Here is a 25,749-nt window from a genome sequence, read left to right as displayed (position 1 = left end):
TTAATCAGATCCTGAGAAGACAGCAATCTCCAAGCCTAAATTTAAGGTATTTTGAAGATGATTTCCTGCTGAGAGATAAATGGTGGATCCATACTCTCCAGTCCAGCCAAGACATGACTGGGACAGACCTTGTAAGCAAACAGTCAAGATGGCTTTAAAACAGCTTTGGAACTTCTATGTCAAAGATTCTCTGGACAATAGCATGGTTTATAGCTACTCAAGGTTGCCCTAGATTGCTTGCATGCTTGTCTACACAAGTTATAGTGCTATAACACAGAATGTGAATTAAAGTCACTAAATATATAGCCACATAACCTATGTGTACTCTCCAATTCCCATTTAATTTATGGAAATGATTTAAACAACAAAAGTCAAGAATGACTCTTACTTCACAATAACAGACTCTGTAATTTGGTATTGCACCAAGATTACTTTAATGGTTTAGTATTCGTATAATTATACTGTCAAAATTAAAAAATAGAAAAAGTCCTGTATAGACCAAGACCAGCTCCAACTAAAACACTGCATTCCCTTTTTTCAGCTGGACAAAAGCTTATATGTCACTTCTACTCTGCAAGGAACCCTCAGACAGCTAATTTTGAAAACAGTTACAAGGTTGAAAAATAGCTAAGAGCGGCTGTGTTCATATCAAGAATTTCAGTCTAAGTATTGAAAGCTCCTTTTTATGTCCAAACAAAATTTATATGAACTACCTTTCATGCACATCTTTTTTAATTAAACTCTAATTACTTTGGTACTTCAAAGTTATATCCCTGACCTAAAATTAATCCATTGTTTATATTCGTTAAGCTCATTGGAAGCCCAGGAGGCTTCATGATCTGTTCTCTCAGACTAAACAGAATCATTGAATTATTCACATATGCAGAATTCCTACTAGCATCTTACCTGGTACATCATACATTATGACTGAACACCTATGACACTACAATAAATAATAAAGTTTGATTTATAGTGCAGTAGGATTAACCTCCTCTCCCTTGGAAATACTGTGTTCTTAATAAGACATTTTTGAAAAAATCTTTTTCTAGTGAAGGAAGCATCCTTTTCCTTGGTAACAATGTGCCTGACAAACAAGGAAAGTCGTAAAAAACAAAAAAAAAACAAAAAAAAACCACAGAAAAAGCAGTACACCAGCTTTAAAATAGAAGCACTGCTAGGGAGCTTATGGTCCATAGCAGTTGTCCATGCAAAGCAGCTTACCTACATTTTCTTTTCTTCTAACCATAAACCTAGAAAGTTTCCTGTGCACTGAAGAAAGTGGGAGCCAACAACTGTACCCAAAAACTCAGCCAGCAACCCAGAATGATCAAAAATTATGGCCAGCCACAAAATTCAGGTAACCGCAAAAGCCTGGATGGCTGAACCTTCTTCCTTAGTTGGAAGAGGAGAACTCAGTTAAAATAATAGAGAAATAGCATTCAGGACACAAAAGAGCATAAATTCACATAAAAAAAAAGGAAGAAAATTTAAGGAACTAATAAGTGTAATTATTTAGTCTCATGTTTAAGACAGTTAGTATACAAGTTTCCATAGCGAGGAAATAGTCCATAAAAGTATCAATGTGACTGGACAACGGTCTACATTAAAATCTTGGGAAATTATAGCTCCTACTACACTGATTCATTTTTTACTCTTGTAAATTTCAGAGATAATGTCATGTGCAGATGAATGAAGTATGCATAGAATTGACATTTTCCAAAAACATTAACTGGATAATCCTTATATTGTTCTCTGAAAAATAAGACCCTTACATTAATTGTGCAAATATGTCTATGCAAATATCAATTCAAAATACTTATTCAGAATATTTTTCACATTAGTTACATTTCCCATTTGGAAAGCTTTATGGTTAAACATTAACAAAACCTTTCAAAACCAATGTGAATAATAGCCTAACCTTTGTGATTTGAAAACACTGGCTTAGAGAATAACATCTCAAGTTGTGTATGAATATGCTTTGGAGGGTAAGACCTCTTGATTTCCTAATACCAAAGTTTAATCAAATAAAGCTTTTCAAATGTTAATAGTAACAAAAGAAGCAAGGCCAGTAAAGTGTTAATAGTGTCTGAGAAATGTTAAGAAAAAATTTAATCATATCCATATTCATAATTATAGTTACTGAAGAAACATTCTTCAGTATCTGAGTCCTGGCTCCCTCCAGGAGCTCTAGGTTGGAGCTTATATATTTATCAAATATAGTACCTAAAAATACCAAAGCAGTCTAGAAAGTGTGATAGAGGAGCAAGAAGGAAACCATCTCGCTCTGGGATTCTTGCACAAATTTTCACAGGAGGAAGTTTCTGAAGTTTGAAGTAAAAAGTAAGAGGAAGAATTTAAGTAGAACTATCTCCATTACAAGAAGATAAAATTTTCAGTGCTTATTAGCAACAGGAATGTTGCTAAGGAAAATACCTTATTATATCACTTTCAAAACACCATATCATTATCAAGGAAGACTTAAGACACAACATATTTCATGGAACAATGAGCATTCCTTTATAAAGAACGTTTCGTACAGCATGTTTCCAAGGTAGACACAGGTGCTACATAAAATGGTACAGTATGCCAAGGGAAAAGAAAAAAGAAAAAAATGCAACCGCAGAACAGGAGTCTGATTCTGCAGAGTTGGGAAATGAAAACCATGGCCACAAGGGCTAGATTCCCTGCTGATTACTTAGCCTCCAAGATCTTACTTCTCCGTTGAGCCCCAAGCAGTCTTTGAGGTGCGTACTAGGAGGTACACAAACTGACAACAGTAGCAGAAAAGACACAGAAACAGTGCCTCCAGAACTACTAGACAAAGCATTTAGTTTAAAGAAGTAAGGCACTGGCTAGTGCATTCATTTTTTTTTTAAGAATTAATCTCCAGCATTTCTTAAATTATGAGGCTTTTTCAAAACCTGATCTACCAATATGCTTTAAAAATGCTTTTAACACACCTAATCTTGTTGCATGGAGAATTGTATATCAGAAAAGTGAACCTGCAAGCTTACTCTGGAAAATGGGTAGCCAAACACCTGTGTCCTACTGTCTTGCTGTGAATCAGATTAATCAGATGAATTTCTGGAAAATAACTGCAAGTCTGCAATAGTAATGTCTACTTCTCTGTGTGGAGAGCTCAAGTCCAGATAAACATCTCCAGGAATGGAGTACTGTGCTCACTGCAGTTTTTATGAGATCTTCTTGCCCATCTCTAAAATAGAATTAGTGTAAAAGGAGGTGAAGGACTCCTCTAATTGTGTGCAAACACACCTATGCCCACTCTATAGGTGTACAGAGTTACAAAGGTAGAGGTAATCCTGCAACCTAACATCAGAGATCACACCTAGAATTGAGTACTGCGGGAATAAGGTCTTTAATCTCAATCTACACAGTAGTAGCAATTTTTCACTCCACCTCAGAAGAAAGAAAGAAGAAAAGAAAGAGAGAGATAGGAAGATGGGATGTCCTACATAGTAGTGGACTCTCTAAACTCTTTTTTCTCCACTTTGGTGTATAGCCCGTTTTGTATGAGGAAATTTATGAGTTCTGTTTTTCTTCAGTGTTAAAAGGTTAAAGACAAGATTTATCCATTTTGCCATTTTGAAGGCATAAATCTCATAACACTAGTGTAATATTAGTCCAGTACTATATAAACATCTCAAAGACAGCCATGACTGTAAGCTTTTAATTCATCCTTGATTCAAAACTCTTAGGGTGGAATGAATGTTAGGCACACATTTTAAAGTTAGATTATCCTGTATTTATAAAATATATGTAACTGCTTCTATTATTTCCATGTGCTGCTTTTGGCTGCGATAGAGTTAATTTTCTTCATAGTAGCTAGTACGGGGCTATGTTTTGGCTTTGTGCTGAAAACAGTGTTAATAATACAGGAATGGTTTTCTTACTGCTGAGCAGTGCTCACACAGAGTCAGGGCCTTTTCGGCCTCTCACCCCAGCCCACCAGTGAGTAGGCTTGGGGGCACAAGAAGTTAGGAGGAGACACAGCTGGGACAGCTGATCAAAGGGATATTCCACACCATATGATGTCATGCTCAGCAATATAAAGCTGGGGGAAGAAGAAGGAAGGAGGGGATGTTTGGAGGTATGGCATTTGTCTTCCCAAGTAACGGTTACAGACGATGGAGCCCTGCTTTCCTGGAAGTGGCTGAACACCTGCCTCCCGATGGGAAGTGGTGAATTAATTCCTTGTTTCGCTTCGCTTGCTTTCATGGCTTTTGCTTTACCTGTTAAACTGTCTTTATCTCAACCCATGAGTGTTACTTTTTTTCCGGTTCTCCTCCCCATCCCACTGTTGGGGGGGAGTAAGCAAGTGGCTGTGTGGTGTTTAGCTGCCTGCCAGGTTAAACCACGACACCATTCTAGTAAAAAGTCTGATTATGTACCTGTACAATAAAAATGGACAAAAGAAAAAAGGTGAAGTGACCTTGAGCGTAGCAAGACTGCAAAATAAAACTGAAGAACATTATATATTCATTTTGAAAGGAATATTTGGAAGCCCCTAGTAAGCAGATATGGAAGTATCCAATTTTTGTTATTACTATTCAACTCAAAGGACAATTTGGTAAAAGAGCAAATACAGAATTCTAAACAAATATTTTTAAGATAAATTCTTTTAAGTTAAAAAAAATTCAGCCTTAAAGAAAGGACTTCATAAAATGGGAAATTAAAAAAAAAAAGCCACAGACTAAAGCTCTTCAGGTGAAAAGGAAGCTTTGAAGAAATGCAAAGCATTTTTTGCTTAAGTTGCAATAAAGCCTAATAAATCGCAACCTAACCTAAAGTGTATAGTTTGACACTTTGAAATATTTATGAATCATGTTTCTCTAAGACTTAAGACATAAGATAAAATTATTACAGTACAATCTCACTCTTATTTACACTAACTGAAGACAAACTAAAAAATGTATGCATATTTCTTTAATCTCAAACTATTCTGGAATTATGAATAAAACACAGGTTGTAATCTTTTTTTTTTTTTTTAAATAAATGGCAGTATTAGGAAGTGGGCCTTATTTATTTGTTTATTAAATACACACAGTCTTGAAATCCTTAATAATAAAGCACCGTTAAAGGAAAATTGTGCTACAAAATATATCACCTATGCAAAAAACACTAGTGATTAAGAGCAAGTGATGATTTCTTTCTATTTTTTAAATAAAGTTTAATTTTTTTTTTTTCTGCTGAAAAAACTTCTATAGGAAATTCTCATGGTCGAGATGGACTGGTTGGTCAAAGACAAGGAATAGACTTGGCCTGAAAAATTACAAATTGATGTTGAGTGTCCTGGTTTTGGCTGGGATAGAGTTATTTTTTTTCCTACTAGCTGGTATAGTGTTATGTTTTGGATTTAGTACGAGAAGAATATTGATAAAACACTGATGTTTTCAGTTGTTGCCAAGTAGCGTTTATACTAAGTCAAGGCTTTTTCAGCTTCTCATGCCCAGCCAGCAAGAAGGCTGGAGGGGCATAAGAAGTTGGGAGGGGACACAGCCAGGACAGCTGACCCAAAGTGTCCAAAGGGGTATTCCATACCATGTGATGTCATGCCTACTGTATAGACTGGGTGGAGCTGGGCCAGGGCAGGGAGATCACTGCTCAGGAACTAACTGGGTGTCGGTCAGCAGGTGGTGGGCAATTGCATTGTGCATCAATTGGTTTGTATATTCCAATTCTTTTATTATTATTATTATTGTCATCACTGGGTTGGGGGGAAGTGAGTGAGCAGCTGCATGGTGCTTAGTTACTAGCTGGGGTTAAACCCCAACATTGAGGAATACTCAAGTTACAAGTCATGTTCAAGAAAGAGACAAGTTGTGAATACTCCATATCCCAGAAAACGCTTGTAAGAACTTAACTTTTTGTTATTATCAGTCTTCTCTCTGGAGGAGACTATTTCAAGGAAAATAAATATCTCAGTCATCTCATTGCAGAACAGAAATTTTCAAAGCTTCCAAGTGTACATAAAAAAACAGAACCCTTGTTTTCTAGCCAGCCTTATTAGAAGAAAACTGATGAAAGAAAAAGGAATAGATCTGAAACATTCTGACAACTCTGTATGTAATATTTTAGCATTGGGCTGCACTGTGATAAAACAGTCAACAAAGAACTCTGCTGTTATTCTTTGTCTATAACTTGAGTTTTAGCACTCATCTATGTTCTGTAAAACTTTATATCAGCAGATATTTCAAAGTGTTATATTTATGTTTTATGCTTTGAAAAGAGACTTTTTTTAGAAAGCAGCCTACATTTATGAATGCTTAGAAATTACTTGAAAAATGGTAGTTAAAAAACAACTTGATATATAAAAGTTTGGGCTCAAATGAGTACCTGTGGTCTTGCAGAGCAATTAAGCAAAATTTCCTAGGTATGGGGTATAAAATATGACTGAGTATATGATGAAATCAGCTTAGATTTCAGCAGATTCAGTCACAATCCAGAAGAAGGATGAGATAAGGAGAGAAGACTGCTTTTGTAAAGCCCATTTGCTCTCTGTTTACTTTGCAAACTGACTGCCTTGAAGGGGTTCTTGAGAGGTCTCAAAGCTACATAAATAAACTAAAAGTCGTTAAGTTTTCAAAGCAGCAGAATTTAATTGAAGGAAAGGCTTGAAACCCAAGATATGAACTAATGCAACAAGAAAGGACTTATTCATGACTGACCTAAGTGGCAGAACAAAAGCTTATGTAAATTCAGTTCTGTTATTTTTGGAACCAGCACCCCACCAGTGTGCATAAGCCTTAAGGGCAATGTTGAGAGAAAGCCACCTAGTGCTCAGAGACATCCTTTTCATAGTCTTTACAAGTAGGACAACAAAGCAATGCACAGAAGGAGACTAACTCATTCATGTTTTTCAAAGAGCTGTTTTTTCAAAGAAACAATTTGTGTTTCTCACATCTCCCAATGAAAAAAACCAATAAGAACATCTTACAATCTCAAGAAATAATATTTAATCACTGTAGGTACATTGGAAACTTCAAAAGATCACGAGAAAATATGTGGCATAATCACAGCTGGAGGGGATTTTAGGAGGTACAGAAGACACAGTGTGCTACCTATCATCAGCCAACATCCAACTACATTTTCTGAAGTTAGCAAGTGTTTGCACCTAAGTAAATACAAGCAATGTCCTAGAATAGCCAAAAGACCTCTTTTCTTTGATAATCCATTGGTAGATTAAGTGGAAAATTATCTGTGCATCATTTTTTGACACCATTGGTTAGAACAAAAAGTGAATACATATCAGAATTCCTCTTTTGAGCTTTTAGAGAGATGTGAAATTTAACTTAGATGTAAACAGGTAGTTGCTTGTCTGTAAACACATACAGCATCCTGACCTATGCTCTCAGTTGAAAGGAAAATCCTCACTATTGTAAACTATGCTAAAACTACAAACTGAATGATCCAATTTTCAGATTAAAGTCAAAATATAACTCCAGTTACTAAATCAATCAAGTAACAAGTATACTGAATTAAACTCACTAAGTAGTTCAGTTGCCAAGAGAACAAAGCCTGTTAAGGTTGATACAGTTGATGTTAGTTCTTTAACACCAACATCCTGGAATCTCGAGACACAGTATCCCACTTAGTTCTAAACTCCTACTAAGGGATTTTCTTTAAAGGAAGTCAACTAAACCTTGTGAAAATTTTATCATGCAAAGAAAATTAGCTTACTGTCAGACTTCAAAGTGAAGCTTTTTCTGAGGTGTCTGTGAGTAAAACAGTATCTTATACCATCCTTTCTGATCCAGCCCTAAGAACACAAACTGCAAGGGGAGTCTGCAGCTTTCATTTGCTCTGTTAACTCCTATCTTCTGACAAAACTAGACAGATACTCCAGTTTAAGGTGTAAACCTTAATATTTATGCCTTAAATCACACATGCCAAACTGAAAACTCAGCTTTAGGTTTTGAGGACTCAAAATATAGAATAATTTTAAGGTCTGAACTCTTCTGCTTGACTGAGCTTTGAACTTGCAGTCAAATGACTATGTGGCAACATGGCTGCCAAATTCCAGAATGGCAATCATTTTTTTACCAAATTTTCACATGTCTTTCCTTGATCTTCCCCTAAAACTTTCTTCCTCAGCTTAGCGTTTTATTTTGTTTTGGGTTAGGTTGGGTTGCATTGGGGTTTTTTGAATGAGAGGTGAGTTACATTTTCCTCTTAATTTGTCTTAAATTTTTACAAACACATGTCATATACCTAAGAACTTCTTTCTGTTGCTAGTACATTATATACATTTTCACTGCAATGGAGAAAACATACACACACATACTTTGTATGACATCTATGTGCAGAACTGTATGTGAAATCACAACAGATTTTCCAAAATAACTGATCTCCACAATGATCGATGTAGTAAAGAATATAGTCAAGAAGTCCTCAGAAAAAAATGTTTCTTATTTTCCACAGAAATTAGCAAGCTATTCATATATGAATATCTGAAAAATGATACACAATAATAAATATATACCGAGGCATAAATGATAGTGCAAAGAGGCACCATGTGGGTTTCAGAGGGGACATCGTCTTATATGTCTTCTCTTAATCACCTCCCAATTCTTTGCCCTTCTCCCTTGTAGGCATCATTGCATTTCTGAGGAATGTTCTATCTTGATGGAAACTTTCCATTTGATGTAGCTGGCTGTATTAGTCATAACTATGTTTTGCAAATTTAAAAAAAAAAAAAGAGTAAAAGAATGGACTAAATGCATTTGAGTAACAATGACATAACTACTTATGATGTGTGTGGCTTAGCTTTCTAGGCTAATAATTGAGACTGATTTTTTTTTTAATAGCAGTCCAAAGGAAAGCAGAACTTATACAGTGCCTCTCTGATAGAGAGAAGTATACAGACACTAATTTTGGGTAAGTTCTTTTTTTCTGTTGACTGTATTTTTGCATGAAATACATGTTATGATAGTTATTAGGTGCAATACAATAAGAGACATTTCAACCTGCTAAAAGCCTATCTATCACATGCCTTGAATGTGTAGTATCATTCTACTGCTGTAATCAAACATCACTAGGAAATATTTATGTGCCTCATTCTGTTGTACTCTGTTGTGTCAATCACAGATTCTCATATAAAAGGAATCTGCTGCCTCAGTTGCTCCTGAGAGATCACTAGCATTTGGAACCAAAAATTCTTGATGACATTATTGATCTTTCTTCCTAGGTTTTCCACAGTACACATTATTAAAAGCTTGACTCTATTCCATTTAAGTTAATGGAGGAGAGTTCTGAACTGAAAGGCAGCAGGCTGAATCCTAAGACAGATTACCTTTATGGCTTTAAGACGTGTTTCCTTCTATAACTAGGAAAAAAATCATTCTGTAAAATGTGAACATCGACACTGCTTTCATAAAATATCTGCTGTAACAGTTACAAATTTCTGACCAGTTTGCAAGCCACCTTTCTGTCAGTAGCTAGTAGGCAGTCATCAGCTTGTGGAAAACACCTCTGCCTTCTTTATCACTAGTGTTATATAATTTCTGTGTTTACGTTGTGCTGCTTCTTATTGAATAAAAAGATACAGACTCCTCACCATCTACAGTTGTCAGATCATGCACCACATATGTTAATACTACATATATGCCAAATCATATATGTTGAAGCTACCATCAGCTTATGCCTCAGTTCCTCTTCTATGGTTTTCATACATGAAATTTAACCCCACTGAGTTTCATTCACATTACTCCAGCTGAAAGGAAAACCGAGTAAATATCTGCAGGTTTCCTTGTTCTGTAAGCTCTCTTTCACTATGTCACATAGTATATGTTTGCATATACATACACACATACACACAGTCATCAGTATGTATGTAAAATAAACAAATAACCATGAAAATCCTTTGACTGCTGCTATGCTAGGTTGCTATATTCCTAACTACATCTATCTCACTAATAGAAATAACTGTCCTATATTGAGGCAGTACAACATTATTACAAATCACAACATAATAAATCGCGTGTTTGATGAAAAACAGCTACAACTTAAAGCATCACTTTTATAAAAACAGAACCTTGAAATGGGAAGTTATAGAACCAAGAATATCCCCAAAGGGGTGGTCTCCTAAGAAAGAAGTTAAGGAAGTTTGACTGAGACTGTAACTGTGGTAGGTACAGTGCTCCATAACTGCTACCTAAGCTTCTGATTCAGACAGAGGTTTCACTTCATAACTGTTAAACAAGAGCAGAGATGGGTAAATATGTTGGGATTTTTTCTCATCTAATGACTGAACTGAAATGTTCTGTAATCACTAGGTTACAGATCCTCAGTTACTGCAAACAGCAAAGCTACGTTGACAAAGGAATTATACCATATTATTAGCAAAGGATCTAGGTCATGTTGCCTCATAAAATGAATAACACTTGCAAATTTATACCATGTAGCTTTATATAAGCATGATATTACACAAAAGCAGATTCTTATAAAGGCCTTTGTCACACAAAGATTATGAGAAAAGCAGACACTCTGGCAGTACAGTGGAGCCACATATACTTTTATGATCTTCTAACTAGCCTGTAAATGAAACATATAGTGGAGTTAAGAAGTTGTGCTGTTACTAGTTGAATAAATCTTTAATCTTGTTCTTGACTTCTACATGATTTGGCTTTTTGACAAAAAACAGAACAAAATGCTTGTATTTCACCTCATAGACAAAAACGGTAATACACATACTTATTAATGGTTTTTATCTCTAGCCTGATATTTTTTTGTTATAAACATAACACTGGAATAAAAATTCAATTAAAGAACTTCTAACTCTTCTATGTCACTTTAAAATGTACCAAGAAACCTACTGGAGCTGAAACACTTTCATTCTTTCTGCTATGTGGAGCTGCTCAAATACTGGTGGCTAAGATATTAGAGCACACAGTATGTCTGGCACGGATAAACCTGATACAGGTTGAACAATTTCTGGAAAGAATCATGCATATCCATGCTTAGATTTCTCTGTCAAGAATTAATCTTCTGACAGTATTTTTAATGAATTAGAGCAAATAATTGTTTTCATATAGGATAGTTAATAGTAAGGCAGTAATTCAATCATTAAAATAGCAAGCCTGTTATCTCAAAATAAATATTGTCAAATCTATACATTTGTGATTTTCTGTATTTAAAAAAAAAAAAAATCAACCTCTCTTTCATTTTAACAAGTTTGATTTTTATGAAACATGCGGTTTTACCTTCCTGTACTTTTTATTGTTGCAATGAAACATCTGTACTTTGGGGCATTTGTGTTAGTGATTTTTTTGGTTCCTGGTATTAGTTGTTCTAGACTACTAACTTTCTTGGTGCCACTACATCAATAGTCTGGCAAAATCTACAAGATAAGCACTGTAACAGCAACACTTCATTAGGTACAGAAAAAAGCAAGACTATATAATAACAACAACAACAACAACAACAACAATAATAATATTTTTTAAAATAATATTAATATTAATATTAATAATGGTAGGATGTTTGAAGTTCAAAAATTAAATCTGTTGGTTATTTTCTTGTTTAATGATAATAAATAAAATGATAAACTAAAATTAGATCATTCATTTCTGGGGAGGCTGGATCTAGTCCATATGTGGCCCAACATGTACAAGTGTAGACTAAAGATCATACCCTCCTAAAGGTGACTTCAGAACTTCCACAGTTTTAACAGGGGCTTAGTCCTTCAGAAGAATTTGCAGAGAATAAGTGACTCACAGATATGTCTGTGATGTATTCTCAGAAACAACACTACAAATTTAATTTCACTTCTCTGCAAACAGACTGTCAAGTGCCATCACAACGTCAAGACAGATGGGAGGCAGGTACTCATCACAACATTTCTCAAAGTAAAGCTGAGTATCAGACACCCCAAATCAATTTTTTTTACAGAGTTGTTATTTTCCAGCATGTCTGCTCTCAGTCATAAGCCATGAATTTGTTTAAATCGTTGCCAGTTTATATGCTGGTACAACATACACAGTTTAGTGCAAAGAAAGGCTTCTTTTTCATCATTACATATTGCCTCACTGAAAAGGAATTTTTCTCTTCTACAGACAGTTGCTGAGAATTGAGTCAGAAACAAAAGATGGCAGCTGACCTGGTAATTCACATACCCATTTCCAGTTACAAAAAACAATCAAGAAGATATTAAAGTTCTCTCTTAAATAAGCTATGGGTCAGTAATCTCTGGGCACATTCTACCCACTCTCCTTCTGCAGGCTATTAGTAAGATAGCTACTGCCCCAGGAATTTTACATAATCTAAAAGACTACAAAATACTAATAAACCAAAAAAAAAAAAAAAAGATGGTTTTAATACACAAGCTGAAGGGGAAATCCCTCCATGATTCCTTTACTGTGTCCTCCATGAACTGTTTCGAAGTTCTAGACTAAGGGTGTACAAAGTTAAGGAATTTCAAGAAGCCTGTTGTAACAGAAGCAGTGATAAAATGCAAGAGCATTTGGATGCAGTGAAGATTGATTTCATTCAAGGTTTGTAATTCAGATATCATAAGTTTCATAACTCTGCTACAAAAAGGGATTAAGGGCACAAAAGCACTAAGGGATGATATACAGATCCTCCCATTATGCCTGCATAATTCTGCATTGTTTGTGACAGCTGCTGATGTAAAGGTATGTGCAGAAGCATGTTTAGCAATCAGTGCACAGAAACTGACTCCAAAATTCTACATCTCAGAAAACATGAGGATTGTGATGTGGCAGGACTAACAAGATGGGACCATGAGAAAAAAACCACTGTCCATCAGGCAACTGACTTGAAAGGAATTAGCAAAGTCGAAAATAAATTGCAAGATACGCTTTCAATCAGAAGAATCTTCTACTTAATCCCTTAGGAATCTTCTGCCAAATCCCTTGTGCTTAAGTGAGGACTCATCCTACAGGATCATCATTCCCAGAAAAGGTTAACAGCCAAAGTTCAGTGGAAAGATATAAGCAAATTATCTACTGAAGCTATCATAATCTGTGAGCATGAAGTTCTATGCCATGTTTACCAACTAGCATATCAATCAAAACCTATTCTGACAATTTACTTAGAATATTAAAAGTGTTAAATTTTATTCCTCAAAGCCCCGTATAAAGAATGGGGTATGGAGGGACAGAGCAGGCCCATGGACAATAAAATAACAGTGAAAGGCAGCTGGCTGCAATCCACACCATTAAATGAGATCATGCAAAGCCAGTTATTTTTAAAGGAATGTGTAAAAATCAAAATTTATTCAGAAAGGAAAAGCATCTCTTTTTTTTTCAGTCTATTGCAGTGTCTTAATGCAAAGGAAACCACAAAGAAATTCAATACAAACAGACACTTCACACACAGACCTATGGAGGGAAGACTTCCAATGCAGTCTTTTTTAGCAGTGGTACTAACCATTGTAATGTTTTCACACCTAAGCATTACAGCTTCATACGGCTGCTTACTTGTGAGATATCTAGATCTGGAGATATCTAGATTTGGAGACAGCTTATAAAGGTTGAGGAATATTCCTTCTGACCTGGTGTACACATTGAAAAAAGAACTACTGTCAATCCTATGATCTTTGCCAAAAGGTTTTATTGCTTTATTCAAAAGCTTCTTTTTTCTCCTCATTTTCTCTGTGTAAAGAAAGAATAATTTCATACTCTGCTGTAGCTATCAAGAGTCTATATCTTCATGCTTAACGTAGAAAATTAATATTACTATAACAATAAAGACACAGAAACCAGAAGCAGCCACTTTCCCAAAATAGAAGCTGCATTTGGAGCAAAAGTTTGGTTTATTATTTCTAATCAGGCAGTTTGGTCCATGAAAAATATTGTCTGGCAGAAAGACCAGCTTTATGGTTCCATTGTTTTAACACTATAAGATAACATGGACTAAAGGGCCTAAAATCTGACTATTCTCACATACATTCCTCTTCAGTCATAAGAGAAAGATCAATGAAATACATCATGTGGTAGGATAGTTAGAAACATTTCTGAATCCATGGTGGTATACATTTTAAAACACATATGAATTAGAAATTCTTTGACTTAATAGGTTTGCTGTTTAGGGACTTAAGTATTGGCAGACCTGCAGAAGAGCTGGTGAAGGATTCTGGAACTTTTCAGAAAGTGAACATCAGAGCTACAAACAAGAGGAGAGTTAGTATTTAATTGGTTACTACTATGTGGTAAACCTGATAGATTTATGTCAGATTCCACCTAGAAAAAGACTTTTAGCATTAGGAAAAAGGTATTTCAAGACAGCCACATCATTCATCATGTAAACAATAAACTGCCTCTGTATTCTTTATATTTCTGTCACTTTTTTATGAGGTCACCTAAGAATTTTTCTGTGTTCAAAATTTATAAAATACATTTCAGCTTCGAAGCATTGTTCTTCTTCCCAGGAGCATGATTAAAAGGTGCTATTTCTATTTAGATCTATTCAGATTCAGCATGACAAAAATTTAACCTGCCTTTGTACTTGTGCTATGCTTGCACAAAGCCAGAGTTAATGCTTCTTCATCCAATATGAATACTCTTATATTTATACGAAATAATATTAAATTTTCTGTGCTTCACTACTTAGTAATATTAAAAACCCAAGTAAATTCTGAACGTCTTCAGATATATTGCAAACTTGCAACTTTTTGAATCTCTAATCTCTTCTGTTTTGTATTTCTCATTTCACTTCAGTGTCAGCACTCTTTCTAAAGGCTAAAAGCAACTACTACCAGACAATGTTTCTCATACAGTGCCTCTACCCCCTATCCACATTTCGGTATGCATACCTACTTAACAGCCAACCTACCGTTAGTGTTGCAATATGTACCAATGGCATGATTAGCAAAACCTACAAAGCTTGCCAAGTTGAAAGTAATACTGCCTATTTGAATGAAAATTCTTAATATAGGATATCATTCCATCTTTTGTAAACTGTATATTGCTGCATACAATATATTAGGAAGGACTACAAATTATCAGATATTAGAAAAAAATGTATTGAGACCTACCTACAAAATCTAATATTTTTGCATTAGAAGGCATACTAAGAAGTTGAAATAATGTTTCAGAACTGAATTATCTGTATGAACATGTCTTGTGATAATTTTTTTTAAATTATAACTTCAATGAATATGATGACTGAAAATCCTATCACAAAATTCAAATTTCAAAATAGGAGGCTGTAAAGATTACTGGTTTATGCTTCTTTTCTCTCTTAAACTACTGAAAATAGTGACCCTACCAGAATATTTATTTCAGCTAGCTCTAGTATTTTCAGGGGAATTCTTTACTCCTATACTATTATGATCCTATAAAAAGATTAAAGAGTTTTTCATTGAATAAAGTATTGACTACTAAGCTTCTATACATAAGTTTTCAATAATAACCATGCTCAGAACTGTCAGCTATTGATACCAAAAAGGCAAATTGTAATGAACTAGCTTGGTAGTGATAATGGTGTCCTTAACAGTGATAATTTTTACACTATACCAGCAAAGTTTGCATATTAATTGTTCAATAGATCTACCCAACAGGGAAAAGTGAAAAAACTAAATGGATAATAAATAGAGAGACAAACATAACACTTTCTAGTAATGAAAGTATGTCAGATATTCAAGAAAGCATTCTAGCCATGATAGAACATCAGATTCATATTTCAAATATCAGAATTCTTATGTTTCTCCCACTGCTTTACTATTCACTTTTTTTATCCCACTTGCCCTTGTCTCAGTCGTAAGTCTTTTCCCTGCAGAGGTTTGTAACTTGCAAACACATCTGTGCAGTTCATCTGTTAATAATGCATACACATGTATAGGTTTATCAGGAATAGACATTTCATAACTTCTGAGATGATGTCAATGAACTGGTTCCCCACTGACTGTTCAAATCCCTTCTAGTGTTAGCCGTCTGGACACTGTTTGTTAGATTCTGCCTAAAGGATTTATTTATCAGGAATTTTGCTCCTTATATTTTGCAGCAAGGCAACAATAAAAGAAAGAGCATTATTTCATGAAAGCTAGATGCGTTCCATTATATACTTTCTGGCACAAATGACAAAAAAACCCAGCATTTGTAGACCTTGGTTATTGAACGTTTAGGAACATACAGGTGTATTCTGAAAGATTTGGCAAAAGACCTCCTATCATTTAAAGTGTGATTGTTTTACTTCATTTTATGCTCCTCAGTTTCTTTTGGCTGGTCCTGGATTTGAATGGCCTACTATCAATTTTCTGCATGCACCAACCCAAGAATGTACTACATTTAGGTTTTTAAATCTTCACTGGTTCCATGTTCCAATTTTCTAAACTGCAGGTAAAAAATTATTTCACTGAAAGCAAAGCAATGTCTTCAGTCATGATGACACTTTTCTACACATTGCCAGGAAAGCTTAGACACTGCTGGAAATTATGTGGTTCTTCAGCAAATAATTTGAGAATTCTATTTCTTCACAGGGGTCTTAGGGTTAGCTTGAAGAAGCAGGGTTTACAAATGGTATCAAGAATAGTGTCATGTAACTTATTTTCATAATTTTTTTTTTAAATTTTCTGTTCATCAGCAGTAATTTTGATGGAGCTTGGCTTGTCGGTTATGCAACATAAACATTTTCACCATTGGTAGATTTTATGACCCCTAGCTATGTTCATGAAATGAACATGTGTGTTGGATCATCTGTCACATCCCTCAGCTCCTGATAAGTATTCAACATCAACTTGAGGACATTCTGCCCCTCTATGCAGTGCTAATATTCCTTAAGTTCTGCAATGTTCTGTTAATGTCAGTGCAATGTCTGACCATTTGGTCTTTGGACCAGACTCTCTCCATCAGTGATTATAACAGATGACCTGGCATTGTCTTCTGAAGGATGCATATTCTAACGGTCATTCTGCTGAAAGTTACATTGTTTATGTTTTTTGTAGGGGTCTGTCCTGTGTTGAGAAGTCACCTTGAAATACAAGCTAGCATATATGCCAACATTTTTCAAATAGACAACTCTCCATTTTAAGAAAAAGCTTCTAAACAGGTTCTAAAGTCTTTTGCAGATATAGTCACAATAATTCCATGAGGGAGAACCACGCTAAAAAATTCCTCTGGAAACATTTGTGCACTTGATTCCCTGTAATGTTTCTGAAAAAAATCTGCTGAAAAAACCAAACATCTTGTAGGAATATCTATTCATCTCTAACTGTTTCAAGCAATGCTTCAACAGCTCTTTGGTCTTTCCAGATCTTTTACATCTGCACAAGTTCATTTAGAATCATGTAATTGTGCTGTTCCTTAAATATCTCATAAAAATATTACAGTCCTTAGCTGTTAGAATAACTGACTTTAGTCCTTGGTTTGGAGCTAAACCTGCTGGAGTATGAGAACCTTTATTTATTTGTCTACCAGATTTTTTCCTAGAGTATTTAAAAATCAAGTCCAAACCAAGCTTTTCTTGCCCTAGAGTACTGACAGTCAGTTACCAAAAAAATATATGCATCATTTGTATGTTGTAAGTTGGTAAGTGACAAGAACTGTTCAGCTTATCATATAAAAAATCAAGCAAATCATATCTCAGATTCAATTGAGATATAAAATTTTGTCACCTTCCCTACAGACCAACCTTTAACCCCAGCACAAAATGTATCTCAACCATACCAGTGCAAGAACTCCAAGTCACCATCAGGTTTCCTTGTAGTTGTGGTGTACTTTAAATATGTGTCTTCTGTGAACCTTTGTGAAAATAACTGTTCCACTACAGTTCACAGACGTCATCATATAAATTTTTAAAACTATTTTTCCTTCAAATAGAAAATACATTGAAAAATGTGGGTGGAAATAAAAACCTCCAGAAACGTCCCCCTAATCAACAACAACTGGATTACAAAGAAAAATGATGTAGTGTCATCCAATTTTAAATTTGTTACTGTTTTGCAAAAGGCACTCCTTTTCCTGTGTAAAAAAGCTTTTCAGCTGAGAAATCTTCATAAAGCCATGGAAATGGATCTGATCTAATTGTCCAAAGCAGATACTAGTTACCACTTGCTTTATGGATTAGAACTGAATTTTCCATAGTCTGCTTTTTTCCTGGCCTGCCCCCCTTGCTCACCACAATTTATGATTAAAAAAAATTTTTTAGACCTTACCACAAGGCCGGCAGACAACTACAAAAATTCTTCTATGCTTTACAGATTTACACTTTTTTTAGTAATTTCAAATCAGAAAAATGTAGGGGAAAAGGCAATATTCCAAAAAATAATTCTGTCAGCAGAAAAAGAAGAGAGATCTTGGACCAGGTGTTTTGGGGTAGAAATGCACATTTTATATCACTGCATACACTGAATTTATCTTTTCTATAAAAAGGACTCTGTCATGTTTCTTAATCTGATAGACTCAAAGAAATTATACCTGAAAATTGATCTTCATTCTCTTTATTGTATGGATCAGTTAGCTAAGCATCCTGCAAGCAGCATATACATAAACATATATATGTTTATATCATATATAGCAAAATTCCAGAATTATATATAAAACAAAATGCAAAAGGAAAAGAAAAGGAAATTTCAGCATGCTGGTTCCATATAGCCTGAACACTAAGTTTCCAAATTTTCTTTATTTTATGCTGCTGTTAAAGAGTGAAATGAAGATCAGATTGTACATGAGAATTGCTGTCCTAGAAAGTATGAAAGATCCAACCACTTTCATAAACTGTGTGCAAGAGAATGCAGTGCTGAATGACTGATTGAGATACAGTCTCATGCACAAGATTAACACACATACTACCAGCAGTACGTAATATCTTCCTCATACTTTTTGGTTCCAATACCTTGCTCTGCATGTACCCATTACCATTTTTTCCTAGATAACACTACTGTAAGGCCTATCCCTACAGATACAGTTTAAATTTCTTTTTTTTTTTTTTTTTTTTTTTTAGCAAATCAGGCAACATCCTATGAAATAATAGGTAGTGTCAGAATTAAAGTCTCTGTCTATAATACTGCGATTCTGGTCAGTGATGAAGTTTTGCCAGTTTGTACTTAGGCCATGACCATGGGCTTCTCTCAGACCTCAGAAATCTTCCACGTCTCGAGATAGTGGCTCAACACTGATGCAAAGAAGGCTGCTCAGCAGGCTGAAGCATCCTTAACACAAATCATTACAGAAAGAAATAAATATAAAGTTAGAAAAAAAATCACATGATTCTCAAAAACACTCACCAAACACCTGTATGTGAACACTATCCTCATTTTCAAAACCCTGTGACTGTCTTCTGCTGAGTAAGACAGGTTCTTTTTCTCACATGAAGACTTCCCAAAACAATTGCCTTGACAGAAACAAGAAAATATACTGTAACAGATGAAGCCCCAAAAGCACAAGAGACAGGACACACTGTAAGATTTTTTTTTCTTTAAGAAACAGGAATAACCACAAAAACATAGTATTTTGTGAATCAAAAGCAACTGTTTCAAGTTCAGCCTTCCCCTGAAAAAAACCTGTAATAAACAAGCAAGTAAAAAATAAAGCATATTCACAATATGCATGGAATTTAACAAGAACAAATACCAGATTCCGCACCTGGGATTCAGTAATACCAGACACAAGTACAAATTGGTAAAGGAATGGCTGGAGACCAGCCCTGCAGAAAAGGATCTGGGGGTGTTGCTTGTTGACAGCAGGCTCAATGTGAGTCAGCAGTGTGCCCTGGCAGCCAGGAGGGCAAACCACATCCTGGGGTGCATCAAACACAGCTTAGCCAGCCGGTCAAAAGGGGTGATTATCATGCTGTATTTAACAATGGTGTGGCCTCACCTTGAGTACTGTGTGCAGTTCTGGGCCCCACAGTCTAAGAAGGATGTTAACATCTTTGAATGCATCCAGAGGGGATCAAAGCTGGTGGATCCAGAGACAGGACACGTGGGAATGGTTCAAAGCTGCATCCAAAGAGATTCAGACATGACATTAGGAAACATTTCTATACCAAGAGGATGGTCAAACACTGGAACAAGCCTCCTAGAGAGGTGATTGATGCCCCATGTCTGTCAGTGCCCTAAAAAGAGGCATTTGGACAATGCCTGCAATAACAGGCTTTAACTTTTGTCTAGCCCTGAAGTGGTCAGGCAGTTGGACTAGATGGTCATTGTAGGACCTTTCCAACTGAACTATTCTATTCTATTCTACTCTATTCTATTCATCAAATAACAATATGGTTTAAAAAAATTTTACATTTTAATTGTCTACTTTTCAAAGTGATAAATTAACATAATTGCTTGAGATCTCTTTCCTTCCAAATTGATTTATTCAGTTTTGAATTCCAAAACATGGCCTCTGTGGAGGTTACTGGAGAAAAGATATTACACAGAACAAATAGGACGCCTTTTCTGTCACTCTTCATATTAGTGTTTGTGTGCTTTCTAAAGAATGAAAAAGGAATAAAAGAAGGAATATACCACATTATTATCAATTCAGATCCATTAGAGCTATGTTAAAACATTTTTTTTGTATATGAGTTACTTCAATAAATTTTATACAAAACTTCAGTCAGGTAACTCCCTTTTCTATTTTTATGGTGAAAACACTGGCATGATCATCAACTATTTAATGGAAGAACTAATAGCTATCCTCCAAATTTTATTTGGCCATGTAAGAAAAAAAAAAAGATTGGGGAAGTTTTATGTATTTGTGTGAACTGTATTTTGCATTTAACTTCCTAGTTCTTCTTATTTTACATTTACTGTAATTATAACCTTTGCAATGGATTTGTACTGAATATTTTGTTTGCTTTACTGTATTTTTTAAATTCCTGAACAGATTATTTTCAGGGTTTTTTTTTTCATCACATTTTCAAGAAAGCCTTTTCATGACAATTCAGGATAAATTTTCTATTCTGGTTGGTTTGGGGCTTTGTGGTTTTTTGTTTGGTGGTTTGTTTTTTTTTTTAATGTATTCATTTTGCATATTCTTTTTCTCAGACTAGACTTAAGTCCACATCTCTTCACAGAAGTTACTGTAGTGTTATGCTAAAAATATTGGGTGATGGTAGATCTCAAGAAATTCAGTAACTGCTCAGACAGTATCCATGTACTTTTTAAGAAACTAAATAAAACACAAACTACAAGAACTGCCTATTCAGTAGAATTAGCTATATGCAAAGCAATAACAGTATCTTCCTTGTGGTTTCAAAATCAAGTTTGATTAACTCAGCATTTAACAGTTTTTACTTTTTCCTTGCTGTGTATGTAGAGATTGTTTCAAGATCTTGTAAATTAAATTTCATACTAACTGTACTCTAAGATTTCTAGTCCTACATTTTCACACTGGTTTTAGGTTTAGATTGTTATTCAGAATTGGTGGATAATCAACAAAACAAACCAGTTGTTACCTGACTTTCACAGTAGCATACTATAAAGAAACAGTACTGAAAGAAGAAAGGAAAAGGATTTATGCGTCTTTAGTATGCCTGTTTGTCAAATCTCTGTAGCTTTCTAGGTAGTATGTCTCAGTGTGGGGCAGAAGATTCAAAGGTTAAATCACAAGCTTAAAGAGGCATAAGATTACCTGGACAGAGACTGTTTGGGCTTTCCTATCATTTTATCCATGAGAATGCCCTGCTGTGAGGCAACCTGTTGCAGTGTGGAAGTGTTCAGATACCACAGAGACTCTCATACTCTAATGTCAGGGGACATGAAATAAAGAGGAATGATAATCCTTTTGAATTTCTTGCACCTCTTATCTCAGGTGCTATCACTTTGAGAAAATAGAAGAAAATGTAAACATGCAGAAGCACTGGCTTACCTGTCTGGTCCCGGTCTTTTGGTTTCATTATTGACAGCAACAGAATTGCCCACACAGTCATCCACCTCAATGAATCAGAGTTTCTCAAATCACGTATAGGTAGTGTGAAAATTATTTGGTCTCCATAGGATCTCCTGACATCCAAAATTGTAGTTTTTTTCTGTTCATTGATTTACATCAGAAAGGTAGCATTCTTTTAGGGATTTGTATAACAACATGAATAAATCTCCACTACAGGGAAAAAATAGGTAATTTAGAACTACTTATAAATGAAAACCATTTTCCAGTGTTTCAAGCAGTAAGTATTCTAACTAAATAGACAGGTAATAGGGAAAATAAGAAATAATACGTTTATTGATTTGAATAACTAGTGTAAATTTGGGCAGCTGCAACGTTTACCAATTTTTTCATACTCAACAATACAAGACACTATAAAAAATGAGAAATATTAACTCACAATACAAAGGCATCATCCACAACTGTGATGTACACATGTAGTATTAAAAACTGTCCCTCTTTTGGACTAGGGCAACTGAACCTAATCTTTGTGCAGATCCTTATAGCACCTCTGAGACTCCAGAAGAATCAAGGCCTGATCACTGCCCCTGATTAATCCAAATGATAATTAAAAAAAAAAAAAAAAACAAAAAGAAAGGATGTGAATAAGCCCCAGCCAAATCAGTTCTTGGCTAAACCAAAAACTAGTCCTGACCTAGGGAAGGGGACAGGAGGTAACAAAATAGAAGGACTGTGTTCAGTTGCAGAATTATGCAGGACTGTGTATTCATGAAGAAGTAATCTCAAAAGCCTGATTGTAGAAGTAGTGCCAGAAGAGATATAAACATCAAGCTTAAAATTCAAGAGTTCAGTAGAAATTCTAGGGAAATAAATAGCATGGGGCTGGAGTCTCACTATTGGGTCCTAAGAGTTACGAGAACATACTGTGGGAAGTGATCATGTGGGCACACAGCTCAGAGGTGTTGTCCAAACAACTACTGCCATCATTCTAAGGACAGTCATGCAAAGCAAGCCTGAGAACTTCAAACTAATCTGCAATGCTTTAAGGCGGACATTAAAAAATCATTACTGCAAGCATTAGTATTTTTCGAGGATACTGTAGGAATAGACTGGACAGTCAGAAAGCAATCCAGCACCCTGAGTAAATTCGCTGCACTGAAACAAAACGGCTGTTAAGACTATCAAATATGAAGTTGAAATTCAGGAGCTAGGACTACAAATAACATCATTATTTAAAAACAGAAAGCAAAAAAAAGGAAGATAACAGAATAAAAGAAGGCCTATTTTTCACTAAAAAGGGATAGATTACATCATGACTGCCTGATCACACACTGTAGCAATAAGCGTTAAGGTGATCCAAAGATGTATGGACAAAAAATGAAGTTAAAGGTTTAATTTCACAGCAATATTCAGCTTCACTGAGACCAAAACCAGAATAGCTAGTTTTAGTTGCTGCATTTAAGATTTAAAAAATGGAGAAGGTCCAGTGCTTGGGAGCACACCTTATAAAAGGGAGAAAAAGGTGTTTCAGTAACAAGGTGTAAACATGAGCTAACTGGGAAGCCCTACTAAAGGCTTTGGGGAATTGACAGAAGAATCCACAGATAGAAGCTATACAGTAGGATATTAAAGATTTTTTATTTTTTTTTTTTTTTTAAACAGGTGAGACACAGGGACAAATTTCTAAGGAAAAAAAATGAATTTTACAGTGCATTCTTCATCTCTTGCTACCCTCACTTTAAGGCAATGATTTAGGCAAACATTAAACTTTTTTCAGTGAAATGCAAAATATCGGGTTCAAAATAGCAGCAACTGAGAGAAGGTAAGAGGAAAATAAAGACTGATTCATATAATAACATCACTGTTTATTATAAACATGTTTTTATTTTCTAATGGAAAATTCTCAGACAGTAAACCAGAATTAATTTCTTACATATTTTTGCTATACTAGAAATTTGAAGGAATAGAAAAAATGGAATGAGCACAACGTATATGAAGCCAAGGACTCCCAGATCTAAAAATGCATTTGCTAAACATCTGGTGGAAGTGCCTAATTATACAGGAAATTATTTTAGAATCTTTGAAAAAAACTTCACATCTACAGTACCAAAATGTAAAATGCTGTATTAAGCAATTTGATTACCTAAAGTATCCTTGTTTAGACACTATAAAAATACTAGTGTAAAATCCATAAATGATCCTAGACACAACATGATTTTAAAATTTTCTTTCATAATCTAAGAAGAGAAAATATTAAGAAAACAAGAATGGCTATGTGCTAGTAATAATATGAATTGAAGCAGTGCACTAGCACTGATTTTCATACAAAAATGCTAAAGATGCTAACAGATGACTGAAGACTAGTGCCTAACTCTCCAGTATGCGTTAGGTGTTTAGTAAGTGTTGCCACCTTTGCAGATTTTTACCTACTGTATCCAAATACTGTAACTGGGGCTTAACATGTAACATGGGCCATTAGCTGCTTTTGATCTATATTCATATTTTGCCTTCGAACACTGAGATTCTCTCAGAGAAAATGATGCTGTCTGCTGGACAAAATGTCATGGATATAGAATGATCCTTTTCACTGAAGGAGGTGAGAGAGAAAAAGACTTAGAAGCACTACAGAAAGAGAAGACTATAGCATGACAAGGACTAAATATTTGCGTATATATACACACACGCACACATATATATGTATAAAACAACCCTGGGGACTGGTGCTGCTACAGAGACAGTCTGAGCCACAAACAGAAAAGAAATCTATTACCCAACTGCATTTCCATCCAAGGAAGAATGCCTACTTCTACACTTCTGCCAACAACAAGTACTTTGATGTGGCAGAGAAAAGGTAGAAATCTACCAATTACTTTGAGAGAAGCACTATCTAATCCTAGAAGACCAAGGTGGATACATCAGAAAAGAGAGAAAAAATGAAAAAATAAAAAAAAAAAAGAGACACAGTCTATTCTTGTTGAGGTCCAAAACAGTGCAATTTTCCAATGTCAAATGTAATACAAATTATTGCTATAATCACAGCAGACCTTTAAAATCATTATTTAACAATATAATTTAAACTCTTGATGATAAGTGATGCAAGATATTTCATCATAGTGTTTTTCATTTGTGAACTTTATGTTAGTGATTAATGGTTACAAAATTATGCAACACATTCCAAAATGAAGTTACATTATTTAGCTAAGTAACCTATTATTGAAGCAAATTCCAATATTAAAATGAACACATACACACATCTCTAGTATTTTATTGCTGATTCTAAAATTTTTTTTTTTACCCCAGAATGAAGTTAAGAGGATAGCGTGACCAGTTTTTAGTTGACAATGAATAAGATAACACTTTGCTAAATCTTGTTCCCTTAAAGCATTTTTTAAATGATAAAATATTCATTGTTAAGTTGTTGTATTGTAAAAGAACACACATTTCCTTGGAATTTTTACGTTCTTGCCACACCTTCTATTCCAGTTTATATGCACCTGAAGTATGTGTCAGCAGTATATGCAAGCCTTTGTATAATGGAGATCTAAATAATAGCAACTTTATTTTATTCCCTAGCCTGTCCTGGTTTTGTTTTAAACAAGAATCATGTTGCACACTACTTTTCATTGAACTGACCAGAGTGATCTAGAGTCTCTCAAAGCAAAGGTTGCCCCATCTTTCCATACATTCATTAAATAGCTCAGTAAAACAAACTTTTAAGAGAGTGTAACTGCTGCTGTTGCTTTATAGTTTGTGGGTGGGTTTTGTTTGTTTGTTCTGTTGGGTTTTTTTTATGTAAGGAATAAATGTAAAAAATAAAAAAAAAAAAACAGGACAGTTCCTTATGTAAGAAATAAACAACAATCCATCCACTTACCATATTTAACCATTCTACCAGGCAAAGGAAAAGACTGATGTTTTTATCATTGGTTTTGAGGAACAGACTTAAAGTGTACAC

The sequence above is a fragment of the Harpia harpyja genome, chromosome Z (assembly GCF_026419915.1).
Source record: "Harpia harpyja isolate bHarHar1 chromosome Z, bHarHar1 primary haplotype, whole genome shotgun sequence".
Lineage (NCBI taxonomy): Eukaryota > Metazoa > Chordata > Aves > Accipitriformes > Accipitridae > Harpia > Harpia harpyja.
The sequence above is the reverse complement of the archived record's forward strand: the minus strand, read 5'-3'. Positions refer to the sequence as shown.